Source organism: Amyelois transitella, chromosome 17, assembly GCF_032362555.1.
Source record: "Amyelois transitella isolate CPQ chromosome 17, ilAmyTran1.1, whole genome shotgun sequence".
NCBI lineage: Eukaryota > Metazoa > Arthropoda > Insecta > Lepidoptera > Pyralidae > Amyelois > Amyelois transitella.
In genome coordinates this window covers 8,716,081-8,732,487 of record NC_083520.1, presented here as the reverse complement: position 1 = coordinate 8,732,487, position 16,407 = coordinate 8,716,081, and the positions used below count along the sequence as shown (strand labels likewise).

The window sequence follows — 16,407 nt, the reverse complement described above, 5'->3', positions numbered from 1 at the left end:
ATAGATAACGTTATTTTTTTTACTAGCATTTATTGTTTTGTTTTTTTAATGTTATTTTTGCTTAGTTTTTGTAACCTTTTCACCTTGTAAGTTAGGTTACTCAAATCCTAATCCTAAACTGGAAAAATATATCCAGCCTAGGACCTAATTCATCATAAAATCATCCCTACATCAAATGATATATATTTATGTTACAAGGCAGACGAATGATAAAAATCACGACGTTATCGTAATCCCACTGTCCCGCTTCTGTTATCAGTAAACTAGTTGATCAAACATGATAATTGATCGATTCTACGACACACTCGATTAATCAAATTAAAGTCGGTCACCATACGGTGACCGACTTTAATATATTCAATTTTTTTAGATACAATTTCAGTACCAGACTAGAGCTAAGAATATTGTTTATATTAATTTTTAGAAAAACAATAGGGTTTTTTATTGAAAAAATACATTTAGTTATAAATTAATAGAAGACTGTTACTGAAGTTTATTTCAATTGTTTACTTTTGCAAAACCCTTTGATCAAATTCTCGCAATATCCGAATTGGGTAGACAATAGACAACCATAAAGTCAACTTTATGGTCGACCAATCATTTACATTACTTTACAAAATACTTATTATTTACATAACACAAACTTAATGACTTTATAAATACAACATACTACCCTGAGAAATAGTTATATACGATACGAGTACAACAACAATTAAAAAAAAAAGCAGTAGGTAGGTACTTACCTAAAACAGTAAAACAAAAATTAAAAAAGCAAAACTATTCAGATTTCTAAGTTGGTAACACAAAATTAGCAACAGCACCTTTAAAAATAGAATGTCATAATTCGCAGCCCGATGATTTAACAATAAAAAAAATTACTAATTAAAACCCGCGTAAACTACACGATTGCGTAACAAAACACAACTATGTACACAAAATATGCGATAAAATTACATACGAAGAACTTTCCTTTTCCTCATTAAGAAATTCGCCTTCAGTACTGCGCATGCGCTAATTATAATTTATCGCTAATTATGTGATGTGTTACATGGTACCTGCATCTAATGCAATTTATAATGAGCGCCGAATATATATTTCAGATTGTAATGGCCGCTTTCACGAGCGCGACGTCGTAAATTTCTATGAATTTCAATTTTGTGTTACTACATCCATCCAGTAGATATTTCCATTATACTGATAATTCAATAAAACCACTTATATAGTCCTTGCGTACTCGCCTTTCTGGAGAGTAGCTCGGGTTCTTTCTATTACGACGAAGATCCTGGAAATCATGTTATTTATTCTTTTTTCTCTATTGGCGCCGTGTGGTTTCCGGCTTCTATAGAAAAAAAGAATAGGACCACTCCATCTCGTTCCAATGGATGTCGTAAAAGGCGACTAAGGGATATACTTATAAACTTGGAATTCTTCTTCAGTCTAACAATCAGTCTTTTAAGACTGTAGGCTCTGTCTACCCCTCAAGGGATATAGACATGATTGTATGTATGAATGAATCATTAATCTTATCATGATTAGATCATGTTTAGTTACGGCCGCAGTAGAAATTGACCCTGTGCGTGACGTTTTGACCACTGATGGACCACTGACCGCAAGTTTCCCAAATAACAGTTACTATTTTAAACTTTTTTTTTAACTAACAGCCAACAGCAGTATTTAAATTGAAATTAGCTACGTTGATAGAGATAATGTCGTTTCTTCACGGTCAAGGCCCGATTTTATGGCCTTAGTATGACCATCAAATAGAAAGTATGAAAATAACAGTCTGACCAACGATACAATGTGAAAAGGCCACTATGAATGTAATGGCTGGTATTAGGCTGTAAATGTGCAGTTAATTTGCATATAACCTCAAATGACCGATATACATAGGTACTTATGACATGCCTTTTCCCGGAAGGGTAGGTAGAGACTATAGCTTTCCACTTGCTACGATGATGTGATCGTTAAAATGCTTTTATAGGTATGCTTTAGCGTTGCCAAACTATCGATAATTTTATTATCGATAGTTGACTTTCGGTAGGCCTAGTTCAGTTTGGTACAACAGTATCTTAGACAACCATGCTATCGATGATGATGTATAGTTATAGTTAACTTTCTGTAAATATTTTGACTTAAGTTTGTGTTGAGAAAAAGAAAGAAATTTGATTTGAATTCGATCGATACTATCGATAGTGTTGACATGTCGATAGTAGCGACAAGATAGATGCTATCGATAGTTTTGACCTATCGAGAATAGCGACACTATATACATAGTATTGATAGCTATTCAAATGGAAATTAGCTACGTTGATAAATCTTCAATATTATTTCCATTAAAATACCCTTATCATTGTTACGTGGATAATCATAAATACGGTAAGTTTTTATAATTCATAATAAAATTACCAAAAGTTTACGAGCCGATCATAAACAAATAATGATTATATGCAATATATCTACTATAACAACAACTGACTAACTGACTGATAAATAATGTGTACACAAGTGAAAAATTAGCGAAAAATTGGCGTGTGGTAAAATTGAGGACATGCGTGTGACTATGCCTAACCATTTTCACGAATCCATTCCCCGATCTAAAGGCGAAAGTAGGTATGCTTTTCACTGGTAAAGAAAACCGAAAACTAGTTCAAACCGGCTCAATCCAGTTTGATCAGGATAGTCTAGAGACTAAGTTAGATTTTTGAACAGTATAAAACGTTTACGAGGAAATTTTATACATACATATAATCACGTTTTTATCCCTTACGGGGTAGAGCCAACATTCTGAGTCTGAGGAACTCTCAATAATAGTAATGTCATGTAAGTGCCACAAAAAAATAGTAAAGGAGATTATTAATAAGAAAGTCTTAATATACTTGACGTGACTTGTAATTACGAGACTCAACAAAGATGAAACGAAATACGCATATTTTTAATACAATTACAGCCTGAACCATCTGCAAACTGATAATTTGAACCTGTTGGGGATATTATTTACGGACAAAACTATCTGAAAGGGTGAAGAATTTATTAAATTATGACAAAAATATATATTTTATAGCAAAGCGAAGAAAAGGAGTGCATTTAATCCTATTATATGCACTTGACTGGTTTGAGGTTGGATCCATGACATTTTCTTGTAGTAGAAATACTTCAGTTAGTAGTAATAGTAGTCAAAGTATTATTGGGGAGAGTTTGATTGTTAAACGGTATGGACTAGGTATTTTTCTTTTTCTGCATTTGGGCGAGTCACAAATTTACCTAAAATTTTAACCACTAATGATAGTAAAAAAGAAGATAGGTACCTTAAAAACATTAACTAAATGAATTTCATAATTTTCGTTAGTTTCAGGAATATCTATCCACTGCAATTCTGGTAAAAAGTACCGTGTGGTTCCCGGCACCAATAGAAAAAATAAAAGGACCATTCTACATCTTTCCCATGGATGTCGTAAAAGGCGACTACGGGATATATACTTCGGATTCTTCTTTTTAGGCGATGGGCTAGCAACCTGTCACTTTTTCAATCTCAATTCTATCATTAAGCCAAACAGCTGAACATAGCCTATCTATTACAAGACCGTTGGCTCTGTCTACCCCGCAAGGGAAATAGACGTTATTATATGTATGTACGTTTTGAACAAACGCCTCGAAATAATGTATAATTAGTTAATAAAGGCCTGTCAACCAATGTATAATTTGTCAAGAAATAATTTTGTAAATGGTATTCAATTTTATATATACATATGTACCTAACAAATAATGCCGACGCGAATAATCAGCTGCGCACGCGCATTGACATCCGCATGCGATATCACCGTATTGTGTGGGCTAACTGGAGCAGAAATGAACAATATGCATCACCACTAACATGGAAACAAAATGGCTGGATAATCATATGTATGAAATGTGTAAGAATGATCCAATATGAAGGTTGCAATGCAAGGTGCTTCGAGTCAAAAATTAGTTACATACATACATACATATGGTCACGTCTATATCCCTTGCGGGGTAGACAGAGCCAACAGTCTTGAAAATACTGAATGGCCCCGTTCAGCTATTTGGCTTAATGAAAGAATTGAGATTCAAATAGTGACAGGTTGCTAGCCCATCGCCTAGAAAAGAATCGCAAGTTTGTAAGCCTATCCCTTAGTCACCTTTAACGACATCCATGGGAAAGAGATGGAGTGGTCCTATTATTTTTTGTATTGGTGCCGGGAACCACACGGCACGGCAAAAATTTGTTACCACTCCAGTATTATGCCCTCACGTGGACTCCAAGGATTTGTCAAGAAAAGACAAATCGGGACTTAAGCCAGGATGATCATGACGAACCCAGATGAATCATATGCGAAAAGGTACCAAAACCTTTATGATAACAAATTTATTTAATAGATTTTTCAGGAATTTTCGCATTAAAATCCACAATCTCAATTCTATCATTAAGCCAAATAGCTGAACGTGGCCATTCAGTCTTATCAAGACTGTTGGCTCTGTCTACCCCGCAAGGGATATAGACGTGACCCTATGTATGTATGTATGTAAAATCCACAATGTCATATAACGCAATATGAGCACGAAAAAAGGACATGGGGAGACGCGAGCGGAGTCGTTAGCGAAAGTTAGTGTTGGTATACAATGCAATTAGTAATTGATCATTAAAGTTTGAACAAAGTCGACATTAGTTTAATATGTGCACCGCTTTAATAACTTACTAATTACACCTTAATGACTTAATAAATACACATACCTCTTTTAACGACAGGGCTAACTATGAATGTGGCAACTCATCAACACCTGAAACAAATTAAAGATATATATTATTTAAGCAAACAATTAACAAAGAAGAAGCCATGTGAAGGTCTACAATAATATGAAAACGAGAGAAAATATGTTGTTTTATTTTTTACTAGCTGTGCCCGCGACTTCGTCCGTGTGGAATAGTGACTTATACGCCTAAAACGAGAATCCCAAGTTTATAAGCCCACCCCTTAGTCGCCTCGTACGACATCCATGGGAAATGAGATGGAGTGGTCCTATTCTTTTTTATGTTGGTGCCGGGAACCACACGGCATAATAATATATTGTATAATACATTTTTTTATTATTGTTATATTCATCATAATATCCGATATAAACCTGCCTGCCATTCCATAATATTTTAAAATTGCGATGTCTAACAGGGTTCACGTTGTACCTATTTAAAAGCTGTCACTGTAATTAAACTGATGTACTTTATATAAATATATACGGGACAAATTACACAGATTGAGTTAGCCTCGAAGTAAGTTCGAGACTTGTGTTACGAGATACTAACCCAACGACACTATATTTTATAATAAATACTTATATAGATAAACATCCGAGACCCAGGCCAATCAGAAAAAGTCCTTTTCTCAGCATGCCCTGGCCGGGATTCGAGCCCGGGACCTCCGGTGTGACAGAAAAGCGTACTACCGCGGCGCCACAGAAGCCATCGAACTTTATGATATGCGATAAAGATTTCGAATTGAATTGAATTGAAAATACCTCCTTCACTATCTTATTATTTATTCTTCATCCTCATTCATTTTATCTGCCCTTCTAAGTTCATAATATTGAAACTAGCTATATACGCAATGAGTTTAACAAACACAATTTCAACTGAGTCGGCTATCGTTATCACTGGCAAAGATAACTTTCTGTACACAACGGTTACGCCCTTGGCAAACAAAATACGACAATTTAAAAGGAATTAGTCGAAACCATTGTTTTCAAAGCAAGGACAGGGTTTCACTTTTGGTAGCGAAACGTTAGACTGTTGTAGTCTAGGAAGGTTGTGGGTTCAAATCCCGGAAAAGGCGTGTTTTTATTTTTTTTTAGCAAATCTTTCTACTAATTTATTATCCTGACAAATCCTTATTTTCGAAGTAGAGAAAATTGCCTGCATTTCGCTTTGATTATGTAAACTAGGTTTGTTAAGTACATATAAACACATCTTTGTCTTTGATGATTGAGCCAAAAGTCTCGAAAAGACTGAAAAGCCCTGTTCAGCTGTATAGCTGATGGAATTGAGATTCAAACAGTGACAGACCCATAGCCTAAAGAGTGTTCAAATTTTAGTACCTTAATTGTTAAGTTTGAATTTCGTGACCCAACCAAATTCTAAGAGTCAACCCCGTAAGAGATAAAGACGTGATAAATGTGAGTATTGTAATCATAAATTGCATCAATCCACTTCGATCCGAATTGTAAGTAACGTGTAACCGGTTATTCGACATAATCTGTGGCGATACTGTAAAACCGCTTACATACCATTAGTTACATTTGAAACGCATTACTGATTTTGCGATAAGGCACTGCCGCACGACATGACTCTGTTGCGTATGCGCATACGCCCGGGGCCCTACTCCGAAACTGCATTGACTTTACTACGGGCATAACATGAACCTAGGTTATTACTAAGTCACCTGAAACTCACTCGTTCCATGAAAAATTATGTGTATGAGAGAAATAAGGTAGTTAGTAGGCATTTTACTCAAACACATATTTTTATCACGTCTATATCTCTTACCGGGTAGATTTTGCCGATTTATTCATTCATATTATCACGTCTTTATCCCTGCGGGATAAACAGTACCAACAGTTATGAAAGACTGACAGGCCACGTTCAGCTCTTAGGCTTATTGATAGAATTGAGATTCAAATAGTCACATGTTGTTAAGTCCATCGCCTAAAAGAAGAATCTCAAGTTTAGAAGCCTATCCTTTAGTCGCCTAATACGACTTCAATAGAAAAGAGATGGAATGGACCTATTCCTTTTTTATATTAGTTCCTGGAACCACACGGCAAGATAGGGCCAATAGACCCGAAAATACTAGAAGCCACGTTTATCAAAGACGGCTCAATTATTGTCAATTTTTCTTGAAACTTTACAATAACATGCTTCAATTTGCGAACGTGAAAACCACTATAGGTAAACCTTTTTTTTTGGAATAACTATCCACCATTCAAATATTTGAAACCAATTTTTTTTTAAATACCACTCCGTCCTAAAGCCCCAGTCACACATGATCATTCAGAATCAGAAAGCAATGACATAACGGAGAGACGGCGTATCATCTGAATTAGTATTCAACGTCCGAACTTCCCGTTAGCTGAAAATGTATTATGTAAGCGGTCGAAAGCGACCAACGGGTTGCCCGAGTGTGCACTAGGCCGTATGTTGCGTAATATCTAGTACAAAAACTGGAGAAATTATCTAATTTTACGGTACCGAAACCAAATGCAATCACGTCTATATCCCCTGCAGGGTTGACATAGCCAACAGTCTTGGAAGGACTGGTAGGCCTCGTTAAGCTGTTAAGCTTAATGATAGCTAATTGTGATTCATATAGGGTCACTATAGGTTGCTAGCCTATCTCTCAAAATCTCATAAGTTTAATAGCAGACCATAACCCCTCAATCGTCTTTTACGAGATTCATGGGTAAGAGATGAAGTGGTCTTATACATACATACACATGGTCACGTCTATATCCCTTGTGGTCTTATTATTATTTTTTTATTGGTGCCGGGAACCACACGGCACGATTTTTTTGGAGCGTTATACCCAATCCAGAATTATGGTCACACCTCCCAACATCTGTAGAGGATCAGTAAAATCATTTGCTGTGAAAGATACTGTACATTTATACGGGGTATTCTTCGTTAAAATGCTAATTTGACACCGATTCCCGCTCCGTTGGTTTCAAGAAAGTACAAGTTCAACAAAATAACGAATTTACAGATCTCTTTCACTGCTACTAATGTAAATGTGAAATTGTATGTTTGTTACTAAATGTTTGATTTTAATGTCTGTGTGTTTATGATTGAAACTGTGTGTTTTCACACAAAAGCAACTAAATGGATTTGGATATAACGTAATGCTATTTAGCTTATTCATCAGAATATCACAAGCAGCCAAAACAAAGTCTTGAGCAGAAACTAGTAATTAATATTACTATGCTTGCTTCATTCAAAAATTGTTATTAAATAAGGATTAATATAAGGTAACAAACACATAAAAATTATTACATGTATTTCTTTTTGACGGGCTTTTGAGTTACACCTAATTTACACATCCATTCTCTAATAATAGGCGCCTGCAAACCAACACAAATATTAAATATCGTTTAAAGTAATATTATCAATCTATTAACTCATTAGCACATGTGGTCAGAAATGCATACCTACAAAATCTATAACCATATTATTTGCTACCAATTATCATATAAATACTTTGGAATAGATTACATAATTTGATAAGGCCGCCTTCGCACATTATTTCATAAAAAATGATATTGTTTTTGGTCCTAGATTGGAATTGGAGCCGCTCATTGCCTAAGCTTAGTTCATAGCCAGTACTTAACCATAAATTAATACTTGAAGTTTATAAGATTTATACAATGTAATTGACAATAGAGAATTTTTAATTATTTATTTATTTTGAATTTCCTTTTTTTAATGTGCTAAAATTAACATAACACTGATCGTTGTAATATTGTAAGTGATTATGATATCTGTTCTGTTTTTATTTTGTGACCTACTGTTATCGGTCACATTCGTATACCGTAATCAATAGCACTCATATACGCAGAAGCGTTTCTATGCATTTTAGTTGTGTATATGTTTTCTAAGTATTTGTTTATTTGGTAATAACAATGAGTTACGAGTATATTTAGTATAGGTAATGTAGTAAAAAACAAGTTATAGGTACCTTTAGAAAACCAAAAAACAACCACAGTAACAAGTTAGCAAGATTTTTTCGATTTAATCGAAAAAATCTTGCTTCTAAAAAATTTCGCCATTAAGAAATTGTTTATTATTATGTCAAAAACAAAAATTTTAACATTATACATACATACTACCACGTTTTTATCCCCTGCGGGGTAGCCAGAGCCAGCAGTCTCAAAAATGCCAATAGACCAGGTTGAGCAGTTTGGCTTGAGATTCAAATAGGGACAGATTACTAGCCGATTGTTCTAAAAGAAGAATCCCGAGTTTATAAGCATATTCCTTAGTCGCCTTTAACGACATCTATGGGAAAGAGATGGAGTGGTGCTACTCTTTTTTCTATTGGTGCCAGGAAAAACACGGCACTTTTTAAATTTTCAATATTATTATATGTTGGAGATCAGATGCGAAAACCGAGACTCAATTGCAACAAATGATAATTAAGTTTTGATAATTCCTATGTAAGAGAATATGCTGCAATGAGAGACTGAAAAAAAAAACAGTTATTTTCAGGACAAAGAAAATATGTACTATTTTAAATGCTAAACATGCAAATTTTAACTGTTTCTTATAATTGCGAGATCGAATCTGCTGCCAAATATGAATAATCCGGAACTGAGGTACACTTAAATATGTAGATATTTAATATAATAATAATAAATGTATAAGTACTTATGTATTTAGATAAAAACACAATCATTATATTTCCGTGTGTTTCCCGGCACTAATAGAAAAAGGAATAGGACCACTCCATTTCTTTTCCATGGATATCGAAAAAGACGACTAGGGGATAGGCTTATAAATTCATCTTTTAGGCGATGGGCAAGCAACCTGTCACTACTTGAATTTCAATTCTATCATTAAAAGCAAAAGGTAGAACGTGGCTTATCAGATTTCTCAAAACTGTTTGCTCTGTTTACCCCGCTAGGGATATAGACGTGATTATATGTATGTATAATATTCCCCTACCGAAAATTTACCTAAAACCATCACGATCACATTTTTTTTCCACGCTACTATTTACACCTTGATAATAATATTTGCTGAAACTAGTTTAATCTCACATTGCGACACATGAAATACCTACATCAAAATTATACAAACAACCTTAATCAATACAATATAGAGCTTAGAATGGAACCACATTTATACTTATTTGGAAGCCTCCATCTGCTGTAAAATTCACCTTGAACCACAACAAAGGAATGTTTGTACGAAAATGAAAGTTGAACGAAATCGATGCTTTAGCAATTATTGTAAATCCCATTTCTGCTAATACAGTACAGCTAAGTTGATTGACCTTCGAGGTTCACTTCGACCGCTGTAAAACGTCCAATTGACCCCATTTGGTATTCCGTTAGCTAATCGGTCAATCGTTCAATCTTTTTTTTATATTTCTGTAATCAAAAATAGAAAAAAAAACAATTATTAAAAAAAAAAGTAAGTAAAATAATTTAAAAAAAAAAAGATTTGATTGACCGAGGGAGCGAAGCGATGTAGGTCTACCAATCAACTTGAGGCAACAATACATAATAAGTACTCGTATGTATGTTTGTAACGCGATGACTTTCGAACCTTTAAATGGTAAGTATAACAAAATTGGTAAGTAGTTTTTTGGTATAATCACAATTTATTATTGTCCGCGTATTTATAGTTGTTTTTAGCATCATTGAAGCCCTCAAGGATGAATAATATTCCCCGTTATTTTTCACATTTTCTATTATTTCTTCGCTTCTTATAGTGGCAGCGTGACGTTTTAAAGTCTAGAGCCTTCTTCGATAAATTACCTAATTAACACAAAAATAATTTTTCAATTCGAACCAGTTATTCCTGAGATTAGCGCGTTCAAACAAACAAACAAACTCTTCAGCTTTATAATATTAGTATAGATAGTACAACTTTGTGATTGATATTTTTATTATTGTAACGAAATAAATCTTGATATATCTGCACTTGGAATTCCATACCCTTTCAATCATCCAGTTATCTTCTGTCAACAAAGGGCAATGTCATGTCGTTTGACTGACATTTACATAGATATCTTATCTTAGCTAAGGTCGAGATACCTTATACGAATTTAGACAGAAGAATATTTTTTGCAAACAATATAGGATCATCATCATGTCATCTGATTATGAATTGGGACCCCGTAGCCTTTTAATCCTTTATTTATGTGTATGTTGTACTTGTAGCAGAAAAGAGGTTATGTTTTTGTCCGCCACCAAAGTGATGATCTTGCGGCAGCCTGGATGTTATACCAGGAAAACTGCAGTTCCGATATTGTTGGATTTATTATTAAGATTAAATTTTATTCTTTTTAAAATTACTATTTATGATTCAATCCATAAAAAAAATAATTTGTTAGTGTGATGTAGAGAATCAGAATTGAAAAATTGTATCTAATTTCTACTAAAGTAAAGAGATGACTAACATAGGAAGTATATCTATCAAGGCAGTCAAAACCACTAAACGGATTAGGCGGAAATATGACATAAAGATAAATTATGTATGTTATGGAGTGACATATATTTGTCTCACTTTGTTGTCTTCGTGTACATAAACATGCATTCATAATAATGTAATTTATACTACTAGTAAGTATGATTAATGTGTTTGTTTGTCTCTTTTTCACGCTTTGAACCAATCACCTGTCTTTGTCTCCTAATTCAACAATTTGAATCTTAATTATATCAATAAGCCAAACGGTTGAACATTGCCAATCAGTCTTTTTAAGACTGTTGGCTTTGTCTACCCCGTAAGGATATAGACATGACTATATGTATGTCACGCTTCATCTACTGAACCAAATTTCATTAAATTTGCACGCACGTGGTCTTAGTACTAAGACAAACATAAGAGTACCTTCCATAATTATAATCATAAATCATTTATTCATTGAATATGATCCCGGAAAAAGTACTGTTTTCGACAAAAATGTGTTGAGATAAAAAGTTGCGCGGGAGCAGTCACGAGCAAAACTAGTTAGAATTATTCAGTACCTATGTGGTTTCTGCGGTATATGGGTCATATCAAGTTTACATATCCGTAAAACAATGCGTTAGTGAGTTGTTATTCTTGTGCAAACAAATGAACGGGTTTTTCGTTTTCGGCCCTTACCGGCAAGACAGAGCCATCGGACTGACGTTATACATACATATAACACATTGAGGATGTTGTAGAAAGTTTAGATGATATAAAAAAATCTCAAATTCATATAACATTTTGAAGACCATGCAGCTGAAAAATTTACTTGTAACCGCTTTTCCAGAGTAAGAAACATTGTTATCAAAACGAATAGATCTAGAATAAGTACATCATTGAGTTATACAGCTGAATATAACGTTCGAGTCTTTCCAAAACCTCTGTCTACCCCGCGAAGGACCAAAGCCGTATTTAGAGTATGTATGTTTGTTTATATTAAAACAACGCAAAAATCATGTGGTGGCACCAATAGGCAAATGAACTCGAAACGTTAAGAAAGAAACCACATACTTAATTAAATGCGCAATAAACATACCTACTTAAAAAATATACGATTAAAAACTACAGACGCCACTCGTCCTACGTAGGTACTTTAGGTACTCTGTCTGACCCACACAAAACAAACCTTGATTCCGTTACTCGTATGTGTGTGACTCATGTGTGTGACATACCACATGCTCAGACTCCATTGTCGCTAAAAAAAATTAAGACTGATTGCTTTTTGTTTATCACCAAAGTTAATTTTCACTTGTTGAAGTTCTTGTATCCCCATCGTGTGTCTTATTTATTTTATTTTGATAATATGTGCAGTGGGCCACATTAAAAGTATATCACCTTTGATACATCTACTATAGGTACATATAAAGCTGTTTTATTTTTATGCGGCTTACTGGGTGGAAAAAACCAAGGGTAGGTATGCCCGCAAAAACTAGTATCCATTACCAAATAATTTATATACCATAATAATTAACAAAGTAATAAACTTTAAAAGTCACTATTATTTATTGTTCTGTTCTTTTTTTCAAACATTTTAAAAAGGAAGCATGAATTATGTTCCGGTGTTATTTGTTTTTAAAATATTACCTACGCTAAAAAATAACATTTCCTATATTTTTATCGTTATCTATCAATGCGGTTAACATATTTATTTATTCAGTTTACATAACTCCATTATTAACCCATTTTGAAATTTATTACGCATTGATACAGAAAATATTGTAACACATTTATAATAAAAAGGCACACATGATAAGACCAATATAAATTATGTATAATAAAAACAAACAAATGTTTTGACTAAACTTACTTCCGGAAAACTATTGAAAAAAAGACAAATCATGAAAAAATAATGTGAAATATTATTCTTATAATCTCATTATTGAAAATTAAATGATATATGTATGTATGTATGAAAAAAATTAAACAACAAAAAATAATCATACATAACAAATATTTTGTATCAAAAAATACTTACAAAGGAAAATGTAGAGACCACGTCCTTTCCAACAAAATATATTTGTATCACGTGTGTAACCACTGCACAAGAAGAAATCCACAAATTTGACAGCTGTCTAAAGAGAAAATAAAAAAGAAGGAAACTTTTTTAAAAGTCCGCCGATTTTCCAATTTGAATTTGGAAGCGAATGGCCGCAGTACGCTCGCCGCAGCTGCGCGCTCTCGACTGGCGGCAGTAGAATGCGATTGCCTCCTCCAACCTCATACTCCGACGAACATTGCTGTATACGGAATGATTTTAAAAGCAACAAGCCACTATGAATACTCATAAAGCACGTGTACTCAATTTTTAAGCTACAATACAACGCCCTACATTCCAGCGGTTTGGGTCGGATATAACGCCAAGGGTTAACCTTTATAAACATTCTGCTGAGCAAATAGGTTTGATGTAAGTGTCTGAGAGACCGACAGTGTTCATATATGGATTTCTTTTAAATATTGGGTTATGTCAACTTTGTACGAAACCCTTTGAAGGTTTTAAAGGAAGAATTATCAGAAAAAAGCAATTGACATATTAAATTTGTTTTGAACAAATTAAAACCTACAATTGCTTTTTTTCTTGAAGACGATTTTTATTATGTAGGTACTTTCGAAAGTCAAAGGATCGAAGAAAAGGACTAAAAACCTTCAATAATCTAAGTCTATTGAAAATAGCACTTTGACGGTTACAAATACCACGACATATCACGAATTGTGTTGTAAACTAGTTGTGGTTTTGTGCCTGTGATTGTATGCGTGTGTCACGATCGCTATATGAATTCAAACCTACGCCATGTGGACAATTATAAAATAACCATACCCGCGTGTAGTGTTTTTTTTATTTTTTTTTTCGGGATAGTAATAAATAGGATCCCATCTTTTACTGCCATATCTACCAATGAATATGTGCCTATCCCACGTGGAAATAAAACATAAAACTAAACTGAGATTTAAGATTCAAAAATTTCTCATTTTCATTTCTATTTTCATTCTTCAGTGAAGCCCTTGAAGCAAGTGACAAAAATATAAGTACAAATTACCAACCTTAAAATTTAGTAGTCTACCTTCTTCACTTACAAATCCAGGATTATTCTTCTTTGAAAAGTTGTAGATTTAAAAGGCGCTTAAGCCACTCCATCTCTCATCGGAACATACTATCATTGATGTAAGAGGCAACTTAAAAATAAAATCATTTAATATTACCTACGCCCACTATTAAGAGAGAGAAACTATTTATATAGCAAGTCATTGTCTCAACTTACAGGTTGGTTTGAATCAAACAACATGTTGTGAAAGCCGTCAAACTCTAATCAATACTTATCATGTTATTGCATCATCAGATCAGCGGAAATGCAAAAAGTAAAACCAATCATGAACCATTACAAAGTTAACAACATGAGTACGTCAAATATATTCGGCAAATACTTTCACTTATAGCAACCACAAATCATTAGGCTTGCACGTCAATGGGCCACTGATTCTAGTATTGCCACTAAAACATAGAATAGATAAGTTAAAGATGATTTTTTTTTATCATAAAGCATTCTTTTTACTCTGCACATGATTTTAAAGTAATTTTTTTTTCAACATTATTAATAAATTTAAGTGTGAAATAATTATTATAAAAATAAATACTTAAAACATGTTTGAGGGATGATAATAGCATAAGACGATTCTAAAAAATCAATAAGAAATGTAAAAGAGGACAATTGATGTGCAATTTATCGGTAAGGAGCGGGCTCAATCTAAATAATTGTTAAAAATAACTCTTCGCTCGTCCTGTCGCTTGATCTGAGCAATGTTTTTTTTAATGGAGCTCCTACTCTATTTTAATTTTAAATTTTTATCTGAATGAAATGAATATATCTTCTACATTAAATCTAATTTGGTTTTCAGGCGCTCAAATCGTTTTTCAGACACTGATTAAGTAAGTTTATTTACGACTCTTCACAAGATCAACAATTTTCTGTGCACTAAAATATTGTTTAGGCACATAATTTTAATAACAATAAATGTTAGTGATTAAAACAAACTAAACACAATCGTGACATGATTCCAAAAATAAGATCCTAAAAATTATAATACACATTTTGCCACGCTTGATAAAATTACCTCCTTGTTAGACATTTTTGTTTATACGCTAAGTTTAATCACGTCGAGGGTTTTATAATCGAATATTGTGAATCTTACACGACTGTTACGTGAACCAACCAAACCCATCATTTAACAGAAATATATAACCTAAAGATTCACAGGCCACAGAGTTCATGTCCAATAACCATAAAATTCTGTAATAGTACCTACTCAAATTAAAACATATATACATATATAGTTTGATAATTATTTAACTACGTAGTGATTGCATAATCATAATATACACAAACACATACCTTTATCCCAAATGGGGTGGACAAAATTCATGTAGATATTATTTGTCCATATTTCATCATTATCCAAAACTCTAAAATTTAAATCATAAGGAAGAAGATTCACCCAATTTCTTAATCTTTACCAAAAGGCGTAGAAATCAGAAAAAAATATCGCTTTATTATTCAAATATATGAGCGGTAACACCTAAATGATAACATCAAAGAAAAATAACAGTCCTTTGTTACATAACACGCCATAAATTAATAAGATTAATTGACATTTCTTCAAAATTAGGTAATATTAAGCCTATCCTAACTAGTTTATAAATGAGAAAGTAGTTTGTTTGTTAGCTCTTCTGCGTTTTCTACAGAAATAATCATCATAAAATTTCGCGTATATAAAATTAAGAGTCTGGAGAAGGACATACCTACATCTTTCATCCCGGTAAAACATAAGTTCCTTTCTATATATTAGCACATTATAGCGATAGACTAACTTAACTTCAAATTGTGTGTCATCAACGAACTTTTCTTTTCCCGCAGATTAAAAAAGTAAATCAATGGAAAAGGCCTCTCAACTTAAGATCCGTATTTTAATTATTGGATTAGAAACATGACACTATCTGAATATCTGAATGTGAACTTATAATCTTATCGAGACTGTTGGCTCTGTTTACCCCAAAAAGGGTGAAGACCTATTACGTCTATGTGTGAGAATTGGAACAAAAGAAACGTTAGGAATGAATGCGGGCATGACGGGAATAGGGGTCCATTAGAAAGGCTCCCCCGACTGCTGATAATATTGGGTCA

The 16,407-nt window shown here is 33.5% G+C and overlaps 1 protein-coding gene across 2 annotated transcripts in view; it reads right to left on the bottom strand.

Moving 5' to 3' along the window:
- LOC106138847 (SH2 domain-containing protein 4A) overlaps positions 1-13,442 on the bottom strand; it is a 39,235-nt gene extending 25,793 nt beyond the window's left edge. Inside the window, exons 1-2 of one of the 2 annotated variants that reach the window (XM_060948918.1) lie at positions 13,209-13,442; positions 4,751-4,797 (exon numbers count right to left, since the gene is read on the bottom strand). The gene's annotated coding sequence lies outside the window, so the exon portion shown is untranslated. The remainder of the gene's footprint in view (positions 1-4,750; positions 4,798-13,208) is intronic. The other variant, XM_060948917.1, reaches the window with a different exon arrangement.
- Between the last annotated feature and the right edge of the window lie 2,965 nt (positions 13,443-16,407).